Raw genomic sequence first — 19517 nt, 5'->3', positions numbered from 1 at the left:
TTGAAAGGGACCTAAGGGGCAATTATTTCACAGAGGGTGGTGTGTGTATGGAATGAGCTGCCAGAGGAAGTGCTGGAGGCTGGTACAATTAAAACATTTAAAAGGCATCAGGATGGGTGTATGAATAGGAAACATTTAGAGGGATATGGGCCAAATGCTGGCAAATAGAGCTAGATTAGTATCTGATAAGTATGGACGAGTTGGATCAAAGGGTCTATTTCCATGCTGTACAGATCTATGACTGTGAATGTAAATAGATGGCCTGTAATGTGGTATCACATGTTGATTGCATTAGGCTAATTCTCTGGGTCACAAATTCCAGTCTCACCACGGCTGCTCGAGAAATTTAAATTCTACCAATGAATTTGGAATTGAAAGCTAATTTCATTAATGTTACCATGAAACCCTCAACAGTTGTTAAAACCCCATCTGGTTCAGGGATCTTCTGGCACAATAAGAGTGTCCTTACCTCTGAACCAGAAGACCTGAGTTCAATCCACACTTGCACCAGAGATATGGTCATAATATCTCTGAGCAGGATGGTTAGAAACTTAACACCATCTGATTCACTAATATCCTGCAGGGAATGAAATCTGTCCTTACCTGATCAGGTTTATATGTGACCCCTCCAGACTCATAGCAATGTGATTGACTCTTAAAATTGGCCTTTGATCAATGCTAGATCATTTCAATGATCTAGTGGTGGGCAACAAATGCTGGTCTTGTCACTGATTCCCTAATCCCAAGTCTCAATAGTGCTCAACTAGAGTTTGAGTCAAAAGGTGTAGCACTGGAAAAGCACAGCAGGTCAGGCAATATCCAAGGAGCAGGAGAGTCGAGATTCTGGGCATAAGGTATATGGCGGGGTAAGTGGACTGAGTGATAAATAGGGTGGGAGTGAGGCTGGGGGGGGAAGGTAGCTGGGGAGATAATAGGTGGATGCAGGTGTGGATAATTGTGATAGGTCAGTGGGAAGAGTAGAGTGGATAGGTGGGAAGGAAGATGGACAGGTAGGACAGGTCAAGAGGGCGGTGCCGAGTTGAAGGGTTGGATCTAGGTTGAGGTGGGGGGAGGGGAGATTTGGAAACTTGTGAAGTCGATGTTGATGCTGTGTGGTTGAAGGATCTTGAGGTGGAAGATGAGGTATACTTCAAGTTGTTGGGTGGGTTTGATTTATCAGTGGAGGCAGCCCAGGATTTGCATGTCCTTGCAGGTGAAGTGGTCAGCCACAGGACAGTGGGGTTGTTTGTTGTGTGTGTCCCAGAGCTGTTCCCTGAAATGCTTTGTGAGTTGGCAACCTGTCTCTCTGATATAGAGCAGACTACGTTGAAATTAACAGACACAATAGATGAGGTGGGTGGATGTGCAGAAAAATCTCTGCCAGATATGGAAAAATCCTTTGGGGCCCTGGAGAGAGGTGAGGGGGGAGGAACACAGGTTTTACACCTCTTACAGCAGCAAAGGAAGTGGAGGGTGGGTTGCTGGGAGCGTGGACCAAATGAGGGAGTCACGGAGGGATTGTCTCTACAGAATGCAGGTTGGAGAGGAAAATATATCTGTGGTGGTGGTGATAGGTGGCAGAAATGGCAGAGGAGAATGCGCTGTATCCAGAGGTGAGTGGGGTGGAAAGTGAGGACCACATTTGTAAATTCTCGTACCTGGGTAGATGGTTTTAAAAAAAAACCTTGGCACTATGAGCAGGGAAGTTCTTGCCTGGTTAATATTTTTCCCTCTGGTTCTTTATCTAAACATTTCCCTACATTGCATCAACAGTATAGATTTCATATATACTGATTGTCTCTGATATATACTGATGCGAACATCACAATGAATAAAATTCATTCTCAAGAACTGAGTTATCTTGTATCTTAGAACCACACACAAAGAGACCATTCAGCCCACTTGGTAGAGCTGTCCAGATAATCCCATTTCACTGCTCTGACTCCATAACCCAAATTGAAACTTGGTTCCTTTTTGTGATTTAATATAGGAAATATTTCCATTGTTATGGAATCATAAAATCATACAGTACAAAAAAGGCAAAGAACAAAGAAAATTACAGCACAGGAACAGGCCCTTCAGCCCTCCACGCCTGTGCTGATCCAGATCCTCTATCTAAACCTGTAGCCTATTTTCTAAGGATCTGTATCTCTCTGCTCCCTGACCATTCATATATCTGTCTAGATGTATCTTAAATGATGCTATCATGCCCGCCTCTACCACCTCGCCTAGCAAAGCTTTTCAGGCACCCACTACCCCCTGCATAAAGAATTTTCCATATCTCCCCTAAACTTCTCCCCTCTCACCTTAACTCATGTCCTCTAGTAATTGAGTCCCCCACTCTGGGGGAAAAAGCTTCTTGCTATCTACCCTCTCTACACCTCTCATGATTTTGTGGACCTCAATCAGGATCTCCCCCCTCAACCTTCGTCTTTCTAATGAAAATAATCCTAATCTACTCAACCTGTCTTTGTAGCTGGCACCCTCCATACCAGGCAACATTCTGGTGAATCTCCTCTCTAAAGCATCCACGTCCTTTTGGTAATGTGGCAACCAGAACTATACAGAATATTTCAAATGTGGCCAAACCCAAGCCCTATGCAACTGTAATGTGACCTGCCAACTCTTGTACTCAGTACCCCGTCTGATGAAGGAAAGCATGCTGTATGCCTTCTTGATCACTATCAACCTGCATTGTCACCTTCAGGGTACAATGGACCTGAACCCCTAGATCTATAGTTCACTATTGAATTGGATCTTCCAAAATGCATCACCTCGCATTTGCCTGGATTGAACTCCATCTGCTGTATCTCTGCCCAACTCTCCAATCTATCCAGATTCTGCTGTATTCTCTGACAGTTCCCTTCACTATCTGCTACTCCACCAATCTTAGTGTAATCTGAAAACTTGCTAATCAGACCACCTATACCTTCCTCCAGATCATTTATATATATCACAAACAACAGTGGCCCCAGTATGGATCCCTGTGGAATATCACTGGTCACCGTTCTCCATTTTGAGAAACTCCCTTCCACTACTATTCTCTGTCTCCTGTTGCCCAGCCAGTTCTTTATCCATCTTGCTAGTACACCCTGAACTCCATGCAACTTCACCTTCTCCATCAGCCCACCATGGAGAACCTTATCAAACGCCTTACTGAAATCCATGTATATGATATCTACAGCCTGTCCCTAATCAATCAACGTTGTCACTTCCTCAAAGAATTCTATTAAGTTAGTAAGACATGACCTTTCCTGTACAAAACCATCTGATAAGCCCATTTTCTTCCAAATGGAAATAGATGCTATCCTTCTGTAGCTTCTCCAGCAGCTTCCATACTACTGACGTCAGGCTCACCAGTCTATAATTAAACAAAGGGACAACATTAGCAATTCTCCAGTCCTCCGGGACCACACCCATGTTCAAGGGTGCTGCAAAGATATGTTAAGACCCCAGCTATTTCCTCTCGATCTTCCCTCAGTAACCTGAGATAGAACCAATCCGGACCAGGGGACTTGTACACCTGGAGACTTGGGGACTTTTGGTTGATTGAATCTCTACCTACAAAGCTACCCTAAATCTATATTAATTTCACTTTCAAGCTGTAGGCCAATGATCTTGAATGTTATGACAGTTCAAGTGTTGATCCAAGTACTTTCTTTTAAGCAATGAAGTTTCCACTTCAATTTATCCCACAGGCATTGCACTCCAGGCCCCACCACCCTCCGGGTGAAAAAATGTTTCTTCAATTTCACTCTCAACATCTTGCCTGTCACCTTAAAATTATGCTTCTTTCAACTAAGGGGAGCAAATGCTTTCTATTTACTCTGTCCATGACTCAATCTTATATACCTCTATCAAGATACTCCCTCAACCTTCTCTGCTCCAAGGAAAAATAACCAGAAAAAGGATATATCCAGTTTTTGTTCATAACTAATGTGCTGTAATTGAGGCAATATTCTGGTGAATCTCCTCTGCACCTTCTCCAGTACAATCACATCCTTCATATAGCGTGGATATCACAACTGCACACAGTACTCCACCTGTGTCCCATCCAAAGTCCTATACAACTCCAATATAACCACCCTACTGTTAGAATCTGTGCTTTGACTGGTAAAGTTAAATGTCCCATGTAAATTTTTAACTACTTAATTAACCTACCTCACCACCCTCGGGGATCTGTGGACAAGCACTCCAAGATCCTGCTGTTTCTCTGAGCTTCCTAATATCTTCCCATTCTTCGAGTACTCCCTTGTCTTGTTACTACTCCCAAAGTGCATCACCTTTCACACATCAGTATTCCATCTGATTAATCCATCTAAACCTGTAACCCTAGATATTCCTTCTCACTGTCAACCACCCAACCAATCCTCATATCATGTGCAAAGGTACTTATCAATCTTCCCCCCCCCCCCCACCCCCAACATTCTCATCTACATTGTTTATAGGTATCACAAACATTAAAGGACCCAACATTTATCTTTTTGTCTTAAAATAAATATTTTCCATTGGTCAATTTTAATGGACCTCTTGTCTCATTCATCAAAGCTGCTCACTGATAAAAGACTTCCTTCAAGCTATAAGACTTCCCCCAAACCAAAAAAAATACAGAATTTTCTCAATGAAGCCCAATGCTGTCCAGATCTCTCAACCCTGTTGTGTAAATAGACTGTTATGTTACCACTAGTTTTCTGATAGTTACCTTAGATCTAGTTACTACTATTGTGCTGCTAGGAAGTTTCTCCTTCCTTACTATCTCAAAATGAGTCATGATCTTGGAACATCTTGATCAAATCTCCTCTTAATCTTTCTCTAGCCTAAAGAGAACAGCTTCAGTCTCCCAATAACCAAACTCCTTCACTCTAGGAAATCATTTTTGTACCACGTCCTAGCACTTTCACATCCTCGTTCTAATTTTGTATCGAAAACTGAATTTAGGATTGAAAATGGTTCTCAGCTGATGTCTGCCTTTCTTCTCGAAATGTTTGATATAACTTCTTTACTGGCTCATGCTTCGGTCAATGAAGTGAAGGTGTGAACTTTTGTGGTCTCCTGCAGTGAGTTTAGTGCTGGAGAGGTAATCTAATCAGGGGAAATGTGCTGGATAGACTGCCTACCACTCTCCCACCTCCACTTGTTTTAAGTTAATTCAGGAAGACCGTCCTCTAGTACTCTGGGATAATTAAAGCTGTTATTTGGGCAATTAATGCCCAGTCAATAGCCTCCTCCTGCCACTGCCAGGATTAACCCAGTGGTATGCATGCCATGTGGGAAGCTCAAGCAGCAAACCCAGTCAGGGTTTATATTAGATTACATTACATTACAGTGTGGAAACAGGCCCTTCGGCCCAACAAGTCCACACCGACCCGCCGAAGCGTAACCCACCCATACCCCTACATTTACCCCTTACCTAACACTACGGGCAATTTAGCATGGCCAATTCACCTGACTTGCACATCTTTGAACTGTGGGAGGAAACCGGAGCACCCGGAGGAAACCCACGCAGACACGGGGAGAATGTGCAAACTCCACACAGTCAGTCGCCTGAGGCGGGAATTGAACCCGGGTCTCTGGCGCTGTGAGGCAGCAGCGCTAACCACTGTGCCACCGTGCCGCCCACACGGTTCCTCTGGCTTCCCCAGGAAGGGGTGGAAACTGGTTTTGTTCAAAGGTTGAGACCAAATTCTCTCCTCCCTCTGCCACTCCTACCACTCTTGCTGCTGATCTTGATTCCCATATCCGCGTTCCTACTGTCAGTCACTGGTGCTTAAGTCCCTCCTCAATTCGATATCTCAAGTAGATTCATCGAATTTTACAGTACCGAAGGAGGCCATACAATTAATTATGTCTGTACCGGCTCCTGAAAGAGCCACACAGCTAGAGCCATTTCCAGCTCTATCTCCGGAGCCCTCTAAATTCATCACTTCAAATATATATTCAGCTCTTTTGAAACCTTCTATGGAATCAGCCTCCATCACTTTCTCAGGCAACATTTTCTAAATCCTAACAGCTCTCCTCATTATCAATCTTAGCTGTCTTGCTGACAATCTTGCAATTGTGATCCCCTAGTTATTGATATACCAACTAGTGGAAATGGAATATTTGTCAAACTTATTCATAAATTCAAACATCTCAATGAGGTCACCTCTTAATCTTCTCTGCTTCAAGTAGAATAAACTCTCTGACCTTTCTTTCATCAAAAATCCCTCATTCCTGGTATCCAGTAAAATTCCTTTGAACTCTCTCTAGAGCTTTTAATGTCCTTCCAGACAGATGCCCAGAAGTGAACACAATATTCCAAATATGGTTTGACCAATGATTTGCAGAGTCATAGAGATGTACAGAATGGAAACAGACCCTTCAGTCCAACAAGTCCATGCCGACCAGATATCCCAACCCAATCTGGTCCCACTTGCCAGCACACGGCCCATATCCCTCCAAAATCTTCCCCTATTCAAGTACCCATCCAGATGCCTTTTAAATGTTGCAACTGTACTAGCCTCCACCATTTCCTCCGGCTCATTCCATACATGCACCACCCTTTGCGTGACAAAGTTGCCCCTTAGGTCCCTTTTATATCTTTCCCCTCTCTAAACCTATGCACTCTAGTTCTGGTCTCCCCCAACCTAAGGAAAAGACCTCTTTCAACTGCCCCCTCACCCACAACCTCACCTCTCCTCATTAAATCATCTCCCAGACCATCCATAACCTCCTCACCTCAGGGGATTTCCCATCCACAGCCTCAAACCTCATCATCTGCGCACCTTGCACTGCCCAATTCTACATCCTACCAAAGATCCACAAACCTGACTTCCTCAATTGACCCATTGTCTCAGCCTGCTCCTGTCCCACTGAACTCATCTCTGCATACCTTGATACAGTCCTGTTCCCTTGGTCCAGGAACTCCTCACCTACGTTTGCGACACCACCCATGCCCTTCACCTCCTCCAAGACCTTTGTTTCCCTGGCCCCCATTGCCTCATCTTCACTATGGACATCTAGTCCCTATACACATCCATCTGCCATGACGAAAGCCTCCTAGCCCTCCATTTCTTCCTCTCACACCGTCCCAACCAGTATCCTTCCACTGATACCCTCATCCGCCTGAAATGGTTCTCACACCCGATAACTTCTTCCAATCCTCCCACTTCCTCCAAACCAAAGGGGTAGCCATGGGCACCCACATGGGCCCCAGTAATGCCTGACTTTTTGTCGGTTACGTGAACAGTCCATTTTCCGCACCTATGTCAGCACCATTTCCCACCTTTTCCTCCGCTACATCGATGACTGTATCATTGCTACGTCCTACTCCTACAAAGGGGTTGAACAGTTAATCAACTTCACCCTGACCTCAAATCCACCTGAACCACCTCCCTCTCCTTCCTGGTCCTCTCCATCTCCATGTCTGGCAACTGACTAATCATGGACATCTACTACAAACCCACCGTCTCCCACAGATACCTGGACTGCACCTTCTCCCACCCTGTCTCCTGCAAAAACGCCAACCCTTATTCCCAATTCCTCCGCTGCATCTGTTCCCAAGATGACAAATTCCACCATAGAAAATCCCAGATGGTCTCCTTCTTCAAAGATTTCAATTTCCCCTCCCATGCGGTGGACAATGCCTTCCAGCGCATCTCATTCACTTCCCGCATCTCCGACCTCGAACCCTACCCTTCCCAACACAAGGACAGAACACCTCTGCTCCTCACCTTCCACCCCATCAGCCTCCGTATACATCATATCATCCTCCACCATTTCGGCCACCTACAAACAGACCCCACCACCAGAGATATATTTCCCTCCCCACCCCATTTGCGTTTCGGAGAGACCATTCCCTCCGCGACTCCCTAGTCAGATTTGCGCCCCCCCCCCAACCAGCCTTCACCCCACTCCCGGCACCTGACCCTGCCACTGCAGGAAGTGTAAAACCTGTGCCCACACCTGCCCCCTCACCTCTGTCCAAAGCCCCAAAGGACCCATTCACATCTGACAGAAATTTACCTGTATCTGCACTCATGTCATCTACTGTATCCGTTGCACCCGATGTGGTCTCCTCTACATCGGGAGAGAGGAGGCCAACTTGTGGATCATTCCAGAGAATATCTCTGGGATATCATCACCAACCAACCCCATCACCCTGTGGCTGAACACTTCACCACCCCACTCCTCCACTACACCAAGGACTGGTTCTGGGCCTCCTCCATCACCAAACCCTAACCATCTGACACCTCATCTTCTGCCTTGGGACCCTGAAACCACACAGGATTAATGTGGATTTCACCAGTTTCCTTATTTACCCCCTCCCGCAATCTTATCTCAGTCCCAAGCCTCCAACTTGGCACTGCCCTCTTGACTTGTCCATCGTCTTTCCCATCTATCCCTCTCCAACCTACGACCTTCACCCCCACCTTCATCTACCCATTGCATTGTCAGCTACCTTCACCCCATCCCCACACCCCTCCCATTTGTCTGTCAGCTCCCCCCAACGCCACATTCCTGATGAAGGGCTTCTGCCCAAGACATCGATTCTCCTGCTCCTCAGATGTTACCTGGCCTGCTGTGCTCTTCCAGCATCACACTCTTGACATTTTATCTACCTGTCCTGTTACCTGTAGACACACATCAAGATCCATCTGATCCTCGGTGCTTCCCTACCATTCATCATGTATCCCTTTGCCTTGTTATCCTTATCACTATTCACCACCCCATCAATTCACCACCTCACCATTCATGAACTTACTGATCAACCCTCCTGCAGTTAACTATAAAATAATTAACATATACCACAAGAAGAGAGGGCTCCAACACTACTCACTGTGGAACCGCACTGGATACGGACTTCCAGTCACAAAAACACCCCTTGACCAAACCCTCTGCCTTCTGTCTCTCGATTCTGGATCAGTGGTGCTGGAAGAGCACAGCAATTCAGGCAGCATCCGAGGAGCTTCAAAATCGACGTTTCGGACAAAAGCCCTTCATCAGGAATAAAGGCAGAGAGCCTGAAGCGTGGAGCGATAAGCTAGAGGAGGGTGGGGGTGGGGAGAGAGTAGAATAGAGTACAATAGGTCAGTGGGGGAGGAGATGAAGGTGATAGGTCAAGGAGGAGAGGGTGGAGTGGATAGGTGGAAAAGGAGCTGGGCAGGTCGGACAAGTCCGGACAAGTCAAGGGGATCGTGTTGCTGGAGGTTAGAAACTAGGATGAGGTGGGGGAAGGGGAAATGAGGAAGCTGTTGAAATCCACATTGATGCCCTGGGGTTGAAGTGTTCCGAGGCGGAAGATGAGGTGTTCTTCCTCCAGGCGTCTGGTGGTGAAGGAGCGGCGGTGGAGGAGGCCCAGCACCTCCATATCCTCGGCAGAGTGGGAGGGGGAGTTGAAATGTTGAGCCACGGGGCGGTTTGGTTGATTGGTGCGGGTGTCTCGGAGATGTTCCCTAAAGCGCTCTGCTAGGAGGCGCCCAGTCTCCCCAATGTAGAGGAGACCGCATCGGGAGCAACGGATACAATAGATGATATTAGTGGATGTGCAGGTAAAACCTTGATGGATGTGGAAGGCTCCTTTAGGGCCTTGGATGGAAATGAGGGAGGAGGTGTGGGCACAGGTTTTACAGTTCCTGCGGTGGCAGGGGAAAGTGCCAGGATGGGAGGGTGGGTCGTAGGGGGGCGTGGACCTGACCAGGTAGTCACGGAGGGAACGGTCTTTGCGGAAGGCGGAGAGGGGTGGGGAGGGAAATATATCCCTGGTGGTGGGGTCTGTTTGGAGGTGGCGGAAATGTCGGCGGATGATTTGGTTTATGCGAAGGTTGGTAGGGTGGAAGGTGAGCACCAGAGGGGTTCTGTCCTTGTTGCGGTTGGAGGGGTTGGGTCTGAGGGCGGAGGTGCGGGATGTGGACGAGATGCATTGGAGGGCATCTTTAACCACGTGGGAAGGGAAATTGCGGTCTCTAAAGAAGGAGGCCATCTGGTGTGTTCTATGGTGGAACTGCTCCTCCTGGGAGCAGATACGGCGGAGGCGGAGGAATTGGGAATACGGGATGGCATTTTTGCAAGAGGTAGGGTGGGAAGAGGTGTAATCCAGGTAGCTGTGGGAGTCGGTGGGTTTGTAGAAAATGTCAGTGTCAAGTCGGTCGTCACTGATGGAGATGGAGAGGTCCAGGAAGGGGAGGGAGGTGTCAGAGATGGTCCAGATAAATTTAAGGTCAGGGTGGAATGTGTCGGTGAAGTTGATGAATTGCTCAACCTCCTCGCAGGAGCACGAGGTGGCGCCAATGCAGTCATCAATGTAGCGGAGGAAGAGGTGGGGAGTGGTGCCGGTGTAATTACGGAAGATCAACTGCTCTACGTAGCCAGCAAAGAGACAGGCATAGCTGGGGCCCATACGTGTGCCCATGGCTACCCCTTTGGTCTGGAGGAAGTGGGAGGATTCAAAGGAGAAATTGTTAAGGGTGAGGACCAGTTCGGCCAAACGAATGAGAGTGTCGGTGGAGGGGTACTATTGGGAACGTCTGGAGAGGAAAAAACGGAGGGCTTGGAGGCCCTGGTCATGGCCAAAGGAGAAATTGTTAAGGGTGAGGACCTTCTGTCTCTCGGCCAATTCTGGATCCAATTAGCCAAACTTCCTTGGATCCCATGGGCTCTTATTTTTGCTGCCAGTCTCCTATGTGGGACCTTATCAAAAGCTTTGTTAAAGTCAAAGTAGACAGCATCAAAAGTAATGTCCTCATCTACATACCTGGTCGCCTGTTCAAAACATTCAATCAAGTTGGTCAGACACAACCTCTCCTTAACAAAACCACGTTGACTGTTCTTGATTAATCCCTGCCTCTTTAAGTACAAATTTATTCTGTCCTTTAGAATTACTTCCAATGGTTTACACCACTAAGGTTAGACTGACTGGCTGGTAGTTTCCTGCTTTAGAACATGGAACATAGAACAGCACAGCACAGTGTAGGCCCTTTGGCCCCCAATGTTGTGCCGACTTTTTATCCGACTCTAAGGTCAAACTAACCTACATACCATTCATTTCACTATCATCCATGTGCCTATCCAAGGGTAGCTTAAATGTCCCTAATGTATCTGACTCTCGTACCACTGCTGGCAGTGCATTCCATGCACCCACCACTCTCTGTGTAAAGAACTCTGTGTAAAGACTCTCTGATGTCTCCCCTAAACCTTTGTCCAATAACATTAAAATTATGTCCCCCGTGATAGCCATTTCCACCCTTGGAAAATGTCTCTGGCTATTTGCTCTATCTATGCCTCTCGTCATCATGTCCACTTCTGACAAGTCACCTCTCATCCTTCTTCGCTCCAATGAGAAAAGCCCCAGTTCCCTCAACCTTCCTCCAGTCCAGGCAGCATCCTGGTAAATCTACTCTGCACCCTCACTAAAGCTTCCACATCCTTCCTATAATGAGATGACCAGAACTGAACACAATATTCCAAATGTGGTCTAACCACAGCTTTATAGAGTCACAGCAAAACCTCTTGGCTCTTAAACTCAATCACCCTGTTAATGAAAGCCAAAACACTCTTCTCCTTTTCACTCCCCCTCACTGTTTTGATCACACAGCACTGCCCTTTGATGTGAAGGGCAGTGTTTGTCACTGGCCACCCGGGTGTTTTCCTATCTTCCTGGTGGTGGAAATTGAATAAAGATTCATGCACTTTGTGTCTTTCACTGTGTCTCACACCTGCACACACACACACCATGGGTGCTGGGGAAAAATAAGCACTACCACACTTAGGTGGTAGTGTGGGGGTTAAATTTAAAAAAAAGAAAAAAAAATACTCCTTTTAACAACTCTTTCAACTTGCGTGGAACTTGTTGTTGTGAAACTTAAAAGGGTTCAGAAAAGATTTACAAGGATGTTGCTAGGGTTGGAGGATTTGAGCTATAGGGAGAGGCTGAACAGGCAGGGGCTGTTTTCAGTGGAGTATCGGAGGCTGAGGGGTGACCTTATAGAGGTTTATAAAGTCATGAGTGGCATGGATAGGATAAATAGACTGGGGTGGGGGAGTCCAGAACTAGAGGGCATAGGTTTAGGGTGAGAGGGGAAAGATATAAAAGAGACCTGAGGGGCAACGTTTTCACGCAGAGGGTGGTACGTGTATGGAATGAGCTGCCAGAGGAAGTGGTGGAGGCTGGTACAATTGCAACATTTAAAGGCATTTGGATGTGTATATGAATAGGAAGGGTTTGGAGGGATATGGGCCGGGTTTGGGATATCTGGTCAGCATGGACCGGTTAGACAGAAGGGTCTGTTTCCATGCTGTACATCTCTATAATTCTAATCAGGAGTGTGAGGCATGACCTGCCCCTCACTTAGCCATGGTGACTATCTCTAATCAAGTTATGCTCTTCCAAATAATTATAAATCCTGCCTCTCAGAATCCTCTCCAATAAGTTGCCCATCACTGATATAAAACTGGTCCGTAATTCCAAGGTTTTTCCCTAATCCCTTTCTTGAACAAGGGAATAGTATTTGCCACCCTCCAATGATCTGGTACTACTCCAGTGGACACAAAGATCATCACCAAAGGCGCAGCACTGTCTTCACTTGCTTCCCATAGTAACTTTGGGTATATCTCGTCTGATCCAGGGGACTTATCATGTTTTCAAAATTTCCAGCACACCCTCCTTCTTAACATCAACCTGTTCGATCATATCCATCTGTTTCATGTTGTCCTCTTACTAATGAATACCGAAACAAAGTATTTATTAAGGGCCTCCCCTACCTCTTCTGTTTCCAGGCTCAAGTTCCCTCCACCATCCCTGATTAGTCCTACCCTCTTTCTGGCCATCCTCTTGTTCCTCATATACGTGTAGAACACTTTGGGTTATCCTTAATCCCACCGACCAAGGACCTCTCCTAAGTCTATTCTTCAGTTCCTTTCTGGCTACCTTGTAACCTCTAGACGTCTGTCTGATCCTTGCTTCCTCTTCCTCTTGACTAGATACTCCACATCTTTTATCATCCAAAGTTCCTTCACTCACAGCCAGTGCTCCCTAAACAACCTCCACATTTCTGTCATGCATTTCCCTGAGAATATCTGTTCCCAATTTCTGCCCCACAATTCCTGCCTAATAGCATTTTAATTCCCCTTCCCCATTTAAATACTTCCCCATACTGTCTGCTCCTATCCTTCCCCATGACCATAGTAAAGGTCAGGAAGTTGTGATCACTATCACCGAAATGCTCTCCCACCAAGAGATCTGACACTTCACCTGGTTCGTTGCCAAGCGCCAAATCCAATATGGCCTCCTCCCTATTAGGCCTATCCCTGTGTGTGTGTGTCCACCCCTCTAGTTGGCCTATCTACATATTAAGTCACAAATCCTTCCTGGACTCACCTGACAATATCTACTGCATCCAAACTATTTACACTGAGGAGGTTCCAATCAATATTAGGGAAGTTGAAGTCACCTATGACAACAACCTTGTTACTTCTCCACTTTTCCAAAATCTGTCTCCCAATCTGCTTCACCGTGTCTCTCTTGCTATTGGGGGCTGATAGAAAATTCCCAATAACATGACTGCTCCTTGCCTGTTTCTGACTTTCACCTATAATGACTCAGTAGACAAACTCTCCTCAATGACCTCTTTAATAATGGCACCACATTGGCTGATCTCCAGTACTCTGGCACTTTTCCTGTGTCAGGGGAGGAACTGAAAATTTTTCTAAACCTGGTTCTCCCTTGCCTCCCTTGCCTCATTGAACAATCTGGGATATATTTCATCCAGCCTGGAGACTGTCTACTTCTAAGCCTGCCAGATCACTAAGAGCCTCCTCGCTGTGATGCTAACTTCTTTAACTTCTCTGGTGGGACCTTCTACGTACTGACTTAAAGAGCTCTTCTGGATGCACTTTTAAGAATTCTGTTCTCTCTAAACCTTTCACGCTATTTACTGCTCCAGTTAATGTTTGCAAGTTGAAATCTGTCACTATTGCAACCCTATTTCAGATTTATTGGAATTCTAAGATTAGAAATGACTTTCCTATGAATTAAGAATTTAAAATTAGGATTCATCCTTTCACAAGAGAGAGAGAATTATTAAACATGCCTGAACATACTTGAGTGCTCTAAACCATCAACATTCAGTGGTGTAGCTTATTTGTAATGGAGTTATCATGCTTAAGTTCTGTAGCTTTCTACTCAATGATATAAAGTAAGTGCTACTTTAAATGTTTATTTCTTACTGTGATATTATTTAGACTTAAAAGCTGACTTCTCTTATTTGAAACAAGATTATACTTGGTTTTCCTATTATTGTTACTGCCACAATTGCCTTTCCCATTAAATGTGTATTGCATGCTGATTGTTTAAACAACTTTAATATAATTGAGAAAATGTATAAAATGTATTATCTCTAATATACATAAGACTTGTATAGTTTTCTGCATCCAAATTCGAGAACCTGTCTGTTGTCTTTGTTTCTGTGAGATGATATATTACTAAGGAGATCCCTAGGTCGATTTAAAATCCAGGTTGTAATAAACTGGCAAAAATTAATGAAACAGGCAATCTGAAAGAACATTGTATTCTCAGCTAGTTCCTTGCCTTCACGATGAGTTGTATAACCTTCTCAGACCGAGCTGGTCATCTGAAGTTGATCATCTGAGGCATACACCTGATCCAGGGTTGTCCCAAGAATGGTTTAGGATTATTATTCTGTTCAAGGAATCTTTACTGTGTGTCTAACTTGTGCTGTACCTCCCCTGGGAGTGTTTCATGAAAAAAGTATAAAGAATAATTCAGGGATACAAAATTCACAAAATTAAGAATATAATCAATCAGTTTGTGATTAAAGCAGTGAAAGGCACCAGAACCTGTTCCATTTGCTAATCTTTCCATTGAGTAAATGACTTTCAATAGCTTTGCTTTGTAATCAGAAACACAAAGCACTCCATTATATCAGATATGAAAAGATTAACTTTCCACTCTATAGCTGCTAAGTAGAGGGGTCAAGGGCATGATTTGTTTTCGACGTTAATGTGATTTTAATCCAGCTTTGTTTGATGAAGCGGCTGATTATTAGGTTAGGAGCACTGGCAGCTGGCACGGATTGAACAAGTTATCAAATGAGCTAGTGTTTTGGACAATTCCACCCACTACCCACAGCCTCAAGCTACAGCCAACCATAGAGTCATAGAGACATAAAGATGTACAGCATGGAAACAGATCCTTCGGTCCAACTCGTCCATGCTAACCAGATATCCTAAACTAATCTAGTCTCATTTGCCAGCATTTGACCCAGATCCCTCTAAAACCTTCGTATTCTTACACCCATCCAGATGCCTTTTCATTGCTGTTATTGTACAAACCTCCACCACTTCCTCTGGCAGCTCATTCCATACACGTACCACCCTCTGTGCGAAACGGTCGTCCCTTAGGTACCTTTTAGATTTTTCCGCTCTCACCCTAAATCTGTGCCCTCTAGTTCTGGACTCACCCAACATAGGGAAAAGGCCTTGTCTATTTATCCTATTCATGTCCCTCATGCTCTTATAAACCTCTATGAGGCCACCCCTGAGCCTCCGATGTTCCAGGGAAAACAGCCCCAGCCTGTTCAGCTTCTCCTTATAGCTCACATCCTCCAACCCTGGCAACATCCTTGTAAATCTTTTCTGAACCCTTTCAAGTTTCACAACATCCTTCCAATAGGAAGGAGACCAGAATTTGGGTGGCAGGGTGGCACAGTGGTTAGCACTGCGGCCTCACAGCGCCAGAGACCCGGGTTCAGTTCCCGCCTCGTCTGTGTGGAGTTTGCACATTCTCCCCGTGTCTGCGTGGGTTTCCTCCGGGTGCTCCGGTTTCCTCCCACAGTCCAAAAATGTGCAAATCAGGTGAATTGGCCATGCTAAATTGCCCATAGTGTTCGATGCAGGGGTAAATGTAGAGGAATGGGTATGGGTGGGTGCGCTTCGGCGGGTCGGTGTGGACTTGTTGGGCCGAAGGGCCTGTTTCCACACTGTAAGTAATCTAATCTAATCTAATCTAATTACACACAATATTCCAAAAGTGGCCTCACCAATGTCCTGTACTGCTACAACATGACCTCCCAACTCCTATATTCAATGTTCTGACCAATAAAGGAAAGCATATCAAATTCCTTCTTCACTATCCTATCTACCTACATCTCTACTTTCAAGGAACTATGAACCATTCACACTATGACGCTAGTCTCTTTGTTCAGCAACACACCCCCCCCCCCCCCCCCCCCCCCCAGGACCTTCACATTAAGTGTATAAGTCCTGCTCTGATTTGCTTTTCCAAAATGCAACACTGTGCATTTATCTAAATTAAACTCCATCTGCCACTCCTCAGCCCATTGGCCCATCTGATCAAGATCCCGCTGTATTCTGAGGTAACCTTCTTCACTGTCCATTACACCTCCAATTTTGATGTCATCTGCAAGATTAATAACTATGGCTCCTATGTTCACATCCAAATCATTTAGATAAATGACAAAAAGCAGTGGACCCAGCATCAATCCTTGTGCACACCACTGGTCCAGTCTGAAAAGCAACCTTCCACCACCATCCTCTGTGTTCTACCTTTGAGCCAGTTCTGTATCCAAACGGCTACTTCCTGCTGTATTCTATGAGATATAACCTTGCTAACACATCTCTCATGAGGTTTTAAACAATTGGAATTATACCTACTCTCATTGTTTAAATATTACAAAAATAAATTGATATTTTTTTCACCACCATTTATGTACTAGCATTGTGCCAGTGCTTAATTCTCACCTCTTGAGCTGTGTACCCTCTTCCAGAGAATTGAGCACATCATCTTGGTTGACACACCAGCCTGGAGTACAGAGCCTCAAAAGGACATTTCATCTCATTTATGAAAAACTGCTTATCATCACGAACTGAAAATTTAGCAATACCATTCAGTGCTGATTTGAGAAGAGAATTTATGTAGCACTTTCATTTCAAAGGGAATGGAATATAAAAATAGAAAGTATTTGTTAAATCAATGTCAGACCATAGTTAGAATTTTATGAACAATTTTGGTCCTTTTTAAAAGTAGAATGACATATTGGAGGCAGGTAAGTGAAGGTTCACTCAGGTATCAGCTTTTATGATGAAAAGGTTTTTCAGTTAGACCTGTACTCATTGAAAGATAGAAGAATGAGAGGTGACCTTATTAAAACATACAAGATTCTTAGGGGACTTGACGGGATACATGCAGAGAAGTTATTTCCCTTGTGAGAGAGTTTAGGACAGAAGTATTATCTCAGAATAAGAAGTCACATATTTAAGACATAGATGAGGAGGAATTTCTTCTCTCAGAAGGTAGTGAATCTATGGGATTCTTTACCACAGAGGGCAGTGCAAGCTGGGTCATTAAATACATTCAAGGCTGAGAGAGACATTTTAATCAGTAAGGGAATAAAGATTATGGGCTCAGGGCAGGAAAGTGAAGTTGGTGGTTGTCAGATCAGTCAGGGTCCCACTGAATGACAGAGCAAACTCAATGGGCCGAATGATCTCCTTCTGCTCCTACGTTTAATGGTCCTATTTATGCTTCACAGAAGCACATTAAACCAAAGACTGTCACTGAGTCACAGAGCAATATTAGGTCAGGTGACCAAACGTTTGGTCAGACATGGAGGTTTGAAGGATAGTGTAAAAGGGCAATCTAGGGAGGGAATTTCCCAGCATAGGGCAACGGTTGGTTGAGTAATTATAAGAGGGACAAGTGGCCAGAAAATGGATGAGCACAAAATTACAGCAGGTTATGGAAATAGTGATTAATACTTAAATAAGGAGTAATCACGCCATGGAGTGATTTCAAAACCAGAATCAGCATTTTAAGATCAAACATGGCTATCAGACATCACTGTAGATCAGTGAGTACAAGAGGGACAGGGGAATGGGTCTTGCTGCAAATTTGGACACAAGCACCAGAGTTATGTCTGATCTCCGTTTTAAAGAGGGTAAAATGTATGAGACCAGGCAAGAAAGCATTGAAATAGACAAGAGGTAACAGAGGTATGAATGTGTTTAATTAGCTAAAAGGGGTGAATCTTACAGGGGTAGAGTCTTAGAGATGGTACAGTGTGAGCCCAGAAGCTCATTTCATGATCAGATACAACACAAATATTAAAAACAGACTTGCTTAATCTCAGCCTGTTGCCAATGAGTGAAGTGGACCCAGCAGTCGCTGTTTGCAAAAGCAACCAAAACTATGGCTTCAGTCTTCTTAATATTCAAAAAGAGAAAACCGTTTCTCAGGAAAAACTTGTCAAGCAAGCAATGTGACAATTTGCCAGGAGTGGAATGGTCAAAAGAGCAGGTGGTGATTTAGACCTGGGTGTTATCATGTTACATGTGAAAACTAAAATCGTAGAATCCATAAAGTGCAGATAGAGGCCATTCGGCCCATTGATTCTTCATTGACCCTCCGAAGAGCCTAACCTTGGCACAATCAATCCACCTGAAGAAGGGCTTATGCCCAAAACGTCGATTCTCCTGCTCCTTGGATGCTGCCTGACCTGCTGCGCTTTTCCAGCAACACATTTTCAGCTCTGATCTCCAGCATCTGCAGCCTTCACTTTCTCCACAATCAATCCACCGAACTTGTACAGGGACAAAGTGTAAACTCCACACAGTCACCCAAGGCTAGAATCAAACCCAGGTCCCCGGCACTGTGAGGCAGCAGTAATAACTACTCTTCCACCATTTGGATCTTGTTTTTAGATGATGATGCTAAGGAGCAGCATGTGGATGAGAAACAGGAAGACAGCTGAGGATCGATGTTCAGGGGACACCAGGCTAACAATGTGAGAACAAAAAGAGAAGACATTGCAAGTGATTCCCTGACTCTGTTTAAAGAAGTAATAGAAGTGGATGAGCGCAGTACCATCCAACTGGATAACTGTGGCGAGGTGTTGGAACAGGTTTGCAAACAGATCAGGAAGGATGTGGTCAGAAAGTCACCACAGATGTCATTTGTGGCTTTTACAAGAACAATTTTAGTATTGTGGCTGGATAGAATGCTGCTTGGAGTGATTTAAACATGGCTCAGTGGTTAGCACTGCTGCCTCACAGCACCAGAGACCCCGGTTCAATTCCCGCCTCAGGCAACTGTCTGTGTGGAGTTTGCACATTCTCCTCGTGTCTGTGTGGGTTTTCTCCGGGTGCACCAGTTTCCTCCCACAGTCCAAAAATGTGGTTAGGTGGATTGGCCACACTAAATTGCCCATAGTGTTAGGTGAAGGGGTAAATGTAGGGGAATAGGTCTGGGTAGGTTGCTCTTCGGTGTGGACTTGTTGGGCCGAAGGGTCTGTTTCCACACTGTAAGTAATCTAATCTAATAAAGACAAGGACAGTAGCGATGTAAGGGCAGAGAGGGGAAGAGCTCCTAGTATACATTCAGCCTGAACTGTCCCCATCAACTACCACCATCCTTTGCCTGGCCAAACTCGTCTTCACTTTGATAAACTTCTCCTTTAACTCCTCCACTTCCTTCAGGTCAAAGGGGTGGCCATTGGTATTCCTCA

General features: G+C 45.1%; 1 protein-coding gene across 1 annotated transcript in view; it reads right to left on the bottom strand.

Annotated features, from left to right (window-relative positions):
- Window positions 1-1423: 1423 nt before the first annotated feature.
- tacr2 (tachykinin receptor 2) overlaps window positions 1424-19517 on the bottom strand; it is a 122536-nt gene continuing 104442 nt past the window's right edge. The window contains exon 6 of the transcript XR_015760973.1: window positions 1424-3361. The gene's annotated coding sequence lies outside the window, so the exon portion shown is untranslated. The remainder of the gene's footprint in view (window positions 3362-19517) is intronic.

This window comes from Chiloscyllium plagiosum, unplaced genomic scaffold (genome assembly GCF_037043375.1).
Source record: "Chiloscyllium plagiosum isolate Xiang-an unplaced genomic scaffold, Cpla_swu_hap1 HiC_scaffold_22, whole genome shotgun sequence".
NCBI classification, from domain to species: domain Eukaryota; kingdom Metazoa; phylum Chordata; class Chondrichthyes; order Orectolobiformes; family Hemiscylliidae; genus Chiloscyllium; species Chiloscyllium plagiosum.
Note: the sequence above shows the minus strand (reverse complement) of the source record. Positions and strands in the feature narration are given on the sequence as shown.